We start from the raw sequence: 7,506 nt of genomic DNA, 5'->3' as shown, positions 1-7,506 counted from the left end.
GTGAAGGCCAAAGCAGGAAGGAATTTCCTTTAGGTCAATTATTATGTAAGTATAAGGTCTTATGTTTAGCATCCCAGGAAAGAGGGGTTATTTTTGTAGGGAATATTTCAGATGTACAAGAAATAGACTCTATTATGAAAATTTTTTCTTCATCAATCAAGATAGTAGGGAGACTTCATAAAAATAGACTAGATTATTCTACTACTTTGTATCATAATTTCCTTCATTTACAGTATTTTCTGTATGATATTGAAGAAATAACCTTGAGGTGGATCCAGTGTTGTTAAAACTTATTCATATTGCTGACGGCAATCTGGCTGTGTTCGGGAGCTGAATTTTAAAATCATTTAGATGGAGGTGAATCCCAGAACAGGCTTCCCAACCTCTGCTGGGCCCCATGGTGCTTGTGAAACTCTCAATTTGTCATTGTAGACGCTCTGGAGGAATATCCCAGTTGCCACTGACAAAAGTTGTCGGGTGGATTGGGAGGAGATGAAGTGAAGAGAAGGTGTGAGAACTGTTTTACACAAATGACGTGAAAATGAACAAAGGGACAAATGAGGAAAAGGCATGTGGCAGTGGCTAAGTGGAGTTATTGAGGGCTCCGATGGAAGGTCACTAGGAATCTCACGTACAGGAGGCACAGGGAAATGCTGCCATAAGCATTTGTTTAGAAAAGGCAGGTGAGGTGGGGTTGGAGTGGTTGATCACAACATTTGTGATGGTGGCTTTTTGTACAATTGAGAGCTCAGATGCTGGCTTAATCTACTTTTGCTGCATCTGCTACCACTATTGACACTACCCCTAACTCTTCTTTGTGGAGCATTGAGTCTTGGTAGGTATCATGCTAAGGCATTGGTGAATATTATCTCACTTAGGAATTCCAAAGAATCTTCAAAATGTGTGAAATGTTAAAAGTTCCATACCTCCTACTTTAGTGTTGCAATCATCCAGCACCAAGGGCAACACACATAACTTTCCAACTGTAAGATGGCAATAACAAGACTTAGTTCACAGTGGTTGTTTAGGAATCAGTGAAAAAACTCCAGTACAGTGACTAGCACCACCATGTTAGGCATCTAGCACATGCTGATGTCAACTTTTTCTCCCCCTTTCTAGATAAACTAGTTCCTTTATCTATAAACATTACATTTAATAAAATGTTTGAACTAAAAGGAATTTTAATGTGATATTTAATCTTTGCCCTTATCCTGTATTATATAATTTTGGAATTCAACATACAAGTTGTGTTTGATTTATTGTTATATCCTTGTTACTTATTATAGTGCCTAATGTAATACTTTGCACATAGTGGGTACTCAAAATATTTATTGAATTACGGTGAGAATACCAAGACACAGTCTAATTGGAAATGAGACTTTTCAGATTGGAAACTTTTTAATGAAGCAAATATCATAGGCAAGCGAAACATTACTAATGGGACACTTTGAAGCCATAGTTTCCCAGGGAAAATCCTGAGTCAAGGAGATACAGCAAAAGACCACACTGCCTGGTGTGTTCTCAAGTTTGATAAAAACTTTCTTTTTTGGAGCACAAAGGATTAATTTGGTTTTTTGCTCAGAACATCAAGATGATCTCCCATGAGGGCCTGTGCACAATACTTACTCGGAAAGAATTCAACTTCTCTAGAGAAAATAAGTAGTGCTCAACTTACATGTCATCTTTCTACGGTAGACTGAAGCACAGATCGACTGAAGTGAGCAAGTTCTTTTTTTAATCCCTAAAGTAATACTTTCTCAGAAATAATGTTTTCCAATAATTCACAGCAGAATTTTTTATCACCACGTTTTATATCTGGGTTCAGTAGGTGTGTAACTTTTTCAAAGGCTAGGATCAAATCTGAGTGGACAAAGATGTAACGGAGACAGAGTTTTATATCTTCTTGCCTTTAACACCATTTATAGTCTGGGGAGGAAGTCTTAATTCTGTCAATATTCCATTCCAGTATGTAGTGCTATAATTGAAAGTTAAACTGGAGGTAGACAAAATTTAGGATACTGCAGGCCACTTCATTAAACTTGTTGATTATTGTAAAAATTGGCTGCAATCACTATATCTAGAGTATATTGGTTCTAATCAGTGAGAAAAGGAAGAAAATTATAGAAACAACAAAAAACATTGTACTCTGGAGCTAGGCTCCTTAGATTTGGATTTGGTTTCCATACTTACTACATACACGGTTTTGGGCAAGCTACTTCATCTCTCCATGTTTCTGTTTCCTAATCAATAAAACAGGAAAAGTAATAGGAACTATCTCATTGGATTTGGTGAGGATTAAATGAATTAATACATGTAAAGTATCTGGCAGAGTGTCAGGATGATGGTTACTATATATTAGTTGTATTATTCCTGCATGTTGCTACTAAGTTTAGTTTTTAATTTTTTTTTTTTTTTCTTGAGATGAAGTCTTGCTCTGTCACCCAGGCTAGAGTGCAGTGGTGCATTCTCGGCTCACTGCAACCCCTACCTTCCCAGTTCAAGTGATTCTCCTGCCTCAGCATCCTGAGTAGCTGGGATTACAGGTGTGCACCACCACACCCAGCTAATTTTTGTATTTTTAGTAGAGACAGGGTTTCACCATGTTGGTCAGGCTGGTCTCGAACTCCTGACCTCAGGTGATCTGCCAACCTCGGCCTCCCAAAGTGCTAGGATTACAGGCGTGAGCCACTGTGCCTGGCCTAGCTTTTAAATTTCTAATCTTTTAGTCTCTTTGCTTCATAATATCAGGATATGTGCCCCCAAATTGGGGGATTTGTTAGTGTATGTGCATGTGTATGAAGGTATGATTTTTTTCTTTTAGGTAAGTGTGTTTTCCTTCAGAAAGTTAGTCATTACCTTTGAAACATCCTCCAACTAATCCAATTTGAAGAAGTGCCAAACCTTAGAGAATCCTATCTTTGTTACACAGGAAAATGCACAGTGGGAATGTGTAATAAATGAACATATTATGGAGTGAGGATATAAAATTCAGTGTGTGTAGGTGGATAAGAAAGTTCACCCAAAAAGATGATTTGGGAGTTCCAGAACTTTACAGAAGATGTTTTATATATTAAGTGGAGTGTTGTAGCTTTTTTTTTTTTCTTTCCTGCTGAGATCATCTTAGAGCTGCATATACTCTTGTTCAAAATCTCAATATTCCAAGTGTTGTTTGCACAGCCCCAAGGGGAAACACTGGACAGAAGGGTGAGGAAAGCAACAAGCAGGCTCCTCATCAGCAGTTTTGCCAATGTAGGAAAGGAGAATCTAGCTGATTGTGTCAAAGCAAACTGAATATGGCCTGAGAAGGATTCCATACTTCCGTATTTGAGTCCTTGTGGATGAACTGTAATCTAGCTTAATTGGCAGACGAAATTGAAAACCTAACTTAGGAGTAATATGTTGTAACAATGGCTGAGTCTTGGCCAATCCCAGCAGCTATACTTGAACCACTCATAGACTACGGAGTGTTCTAACTGTTCAAATAGGGCGAACACAAACCTGTAACCAATCCAGCTCTTTCTATACCTCACTTCCGATTTCTATACATCATTTTCCTTTTTTCGCCTATAAATCGTCTTCTACCACGTAGCTGCTCTGGAGTCTGCCTAATTCTGCTGTGACTCTGGGGGCTGTCTGATTTGCAAATCATTCATTGCTCAATTAAACTCCTTTACATTTAATTCAGCTGAAGTTTTTAATGATTGATAGAACGTAAAGGCAATTGGAGGACAAAAATAGTCCTCAAAGAGGTATGGTTTTTAAAAGCTGATCTCACAAGGATAAATCAAGTGTACTTCCTATATTACAAGTGAAAATTACAAGGAATGCTTCAACTTAATATTCTGTAGTTTTTTTCTCACTTATAAAAGAGCATGTACTTTTCTTGCAAAGACCTGGTTATGGTTCATAATTCTGGCACTTATAGGTAGTAAGGCTATGAGCAGGTATCTTGACCTTGCTTAATCCCAGCTTTGGCATCTGTTTAGTGGTGAGGACAAAAACACCAATTGCCTGTGTTTGAGGAGGTGTATTCAATGGGATTAGTGCCTGGGGAGTAGTAGGCATCTAACAAAGATTGGTCATTGTTATTGTTGCTCTGACCACACCTCCCACGCAGTCTTTCAGTCCTTCTCTGGGTAGTGCTTTTTTTTTTTTTTTTGTCTCAAAGTCTATAAAAATAAGATCGTCAAAAAATTAAAAGTTGAAGATTTCAGCAAATACAACTTAATTTCTGATTATCCATATCGCTTTAAGGAAGTGTGAGAGTGTAAAAAAGAGAAACAATAAATTACTTTTTGAGATTTTCATAATCTCTATCCTTTTATATATTTGTGAATTTTTTTGATAACAGTAATCATCCAAAAGATAAAGAAATAGGAAGGTGAGGTGAGGGACGCACTCCTTGGTACTTAGAAGATGAATGGGTTAGCAATGGATGTTTGTTTATCCTTATATATATTCATATTTTACATCAGTTTCTTGAGAACTCTATGAAATTTTTAAAAAGGAACATTTTAATTTGGTACAGCTGTTTCGTGAAAACCATTATTAGCGTGAAGAGAAAATGCTATTGGAAGCAATTGTACAAAGGTTTAATTTTTATTTCTAAGGGAAAATGTGCATGTGCAGTAAAAGTAATCAAGGAAAGCTGAGTTTCCCTTGAGGTATGCGAGGCTGAATGAAATCTGCTATATTATCCTTCAATCAGCCACTTAAAATTTTTAATTGTGAAGACTCTTAATCACAAGGAAAGTAACCTTTGCATGAGCTTTCCTTTGAGGGGAGTGGAGGAGGGCTACATTCTTTTATCAGCTCCTTAGGAAGAATCTTTCCTTATTTCAGCATTTTTGGGCAGCTTTCATTTTCCCCCAGGCTTCAAGCGTTGCCTTTCAGGCTGGTTAAGCTGTATTGCTTAGGAAAAAAAGCAGATCAGTAATGAACAGGACTTAAGCAATGCTTTGTTACTATAAAATGTCTCCAAACTAAGCATGCTCCTAATCCCTGTAGTGTATACAGGCAGGGCCCAGAACACTTCAAAAGCCTTCGTTCAAAAGCCCCTGACTCAGCAAACCTACAGCTGTGCAAGCCCCTCTCTGAGGCTCATCCAGCGTCAGAGTGACGCAGCATGTGTCATTTTGGAAATACACTACGAATTGGTATGCAATGTAGATTTCTTGATTTTTCTTTTTACACATTCAAGGGAACTATATAGTGTGGTGACGTTAGAAGATGATGACTTTATGAGTCTCAAATTTTAACTTTCCACATATCTTGTGAAGAAACTTACATGTCATTGAGGTTCATGTGGTTTTCTGGGTTTGGGATGACTTGGGAGCTGAGAGGATGGTGAGAATCAATAAAGCCACACTCTGCAGTCCAAAGGAAGCAGGGAGCACAGCAGATGAACCAGACAGTCCCAGCAAAGCATCTCTGAACAAATCAGGTTAGCATCAGGACTGTTGCTCGTGCCATCAGTCTCTTCCTACACCTCTGCAGGGTGAAGTTTGGGTATGGAGTTGCTGTGCCTTCAGTGTTTCTGCCAGTATCCCTTGGTGAGTCACTAGGTGCCAGCCACATTAGAACAGGAGTATGCCTTTCGAGTGCTCCAAAAATCAAAGGGAAGTGGAATAGCACAGCGCAGAAAACATTTTTGTGGCAGATTGCTTATGTTTTAAAAACAGCTTTATCGAAGTATAGTAGACATACTACATACTATACATTGCACATATTTTAAGTGTACAATTTGATGTTTCAATATGTGATTAAGTTGTAGAAATAAACGAGTTCTTGTCACAGGACCAGGAAAGATTAGACTCACGGACCGTTTGAAGGGTGAGGGGGAACAGAATTTATTGGGCAAAAAGGAAAAAGGAAAAACAACTCAACAAAGTGAGGTGGAGTCCTGCTAACAGGCTCTCCACCTCACAGACTGAATTCTAGGTCACCCACCAGGAACTGGAGAGGCCAGGCTCCTCCCTGCTGCAAATGGTGTGAACTTCCCAAGGCTACACCCCATCCTCCCAGAGCGCAGGCTGGTGGGAGATTCTCTAGGGATTACTTTTTACTTGGCTATCTCAATTATACTTGTGAAACCACCACTACAACCCAGATAATGAACAGATTCATCATTTTTGGGAATTTCATCATGCCCTTTGCAACCCTTCTTACATTCACAGGCAACCTTGGTCTGCTTTCTGTCACTATACATTAGCTGGCATTTCCTAGAATTGTATATAAATGAAATTGTGCAGTATGTGCTGTTGTTGCTTGCTTGCTTTTTTTCTGTTTTTGGTTTGGCTTCTTTCATGCAGCATATTTATTTTGAGATTTATCCATGTGGTTCATAACATCAATTGTTTATAAAGTTTTATTACTGAGTCGTATTCCATTGTAGGTGTACACCACAGTATGATAATCTTTCTCTGATTGATGGATATTTGGATTATTTTTTCACTATTGCACGTACAGCTGCTGTAAACATTGATATACATGTTTTTGTATGGACATATATTTTCATCTCAGTGTAAATACCTGGTAGTGGAATGGTTGGACAGTATAGGATATGGTTATTTTTTTAAATTGAGATAAATTCATATGCCATAATAGTCTTCTTTTTAAAGTGTATAATTCATTTTTTTTATATTCACAAGGTTGTACAACAATCACCACTGATTCCAGGATATTTTTATAATTCTCCACAAAAAACTTCTGTACCCATTAGCAGTCACTTCCCAATTTCCCCCTCTCTCCAACCTCTGGAACCATTACTCTATTTTCTGTCCCTATGGAATTGCCTATTCGAGACAGTTCAGATGAATGGAATCATGTAATACGTAGTCTTTTGTGTCTGACTTTTTTCACTTAGCATAGTGTTTTCAAGGTTTATTCATGTCGTAGCATGTATCAGTGTTTCATTCCTTTTAAGGCTGAATAATACTCCATTATAATGATATACAATGTTTTGTTCATTAGTTGATGGATATTTATGTTTCCACTTCTTAGTTATGAGTAATGTTGCTATGGAAACTGATGTAAAAGTTTTTGTGTGAATAGGTTTTCAATTCTTAGGTGTGGATAGGAGTAGAATTGTGGGGTCACATGGTGCTGTGGTTTGGATATGATTTGTTTGTCCCCACCAGAACTCATGTTGAAATGTGCTCCCTACTGTGTGGTGTTGGGAGGTGGGGCCTAGTGGGAGGTGTTTGAGTTGTAGGGGTGCGTCTCTCATGAATGGCTTGGTAGTGAGTGAATTCTCACTCTCATGGGAATGGATTAACAATAGGAGGCAGCAGACTGTTGGAACAGCCTCTCTTCTTTGGTTTTACTCTCTTGCTCCCTCTCTAGCTATGTGAGCTCTTTGCACATGCAGCTCCCCTTCCACTTTCTGCTATGAGTTGCAGCAGCCTGAGACCATCACCAGATGCAGCTGCCCAATCTTAGATTTTACAGCCACCAGAATCAGGAGGCAAACCAACCTTTTTTCTTTATAAATGACCAAATCTAAGG

General features: G+C 38.4%; 1 long non-coding RNA gene across 1 annotated transcript; it reads right to left on the bottom strand.

Annotated features, from left to right (window-relative positions):
• Window positions 1-207: 207 nt before the first annotated feature.
• On the bottom strand, window positions 208-2,925 carry LOC105511864. Its single transcript, XR_001001779.1, has 3 exons — window positions 2,857-2,925; window positions 934-983; window positions 208-460 (listed from the first exon to the last, which is right to left on the bottom strand). It is a non-coding gene; the product is annotated as an uncharacterized LOC105511864 (long non-coding RNA).
• Window positions 2,926-7,506: the final 4,581 nt, after the last annotated feature.

Source organism: Colobus angolensis, unplaced genomic scaffold (genome assembly GCF_000951035.1).
Source record: "Colobus angolensis palliatus isolate OR3802 unplaced genomic scaffold, Cang.pa_1.0 Scaffold206, whole genome shotgun sequence".
In the NCBI taxonomy this organism is placed as follows: Eukaryota; Metazoa; Chordata; class Mammalia; order Primates; family Cercopithecidae; genus Colobus; species Colobus angolensis.
The sequence above is the reverse complement of the archived record's forward strand: the minus strand, read 5'-3'. Positions and strand labels throughout refer to the sequence as shown.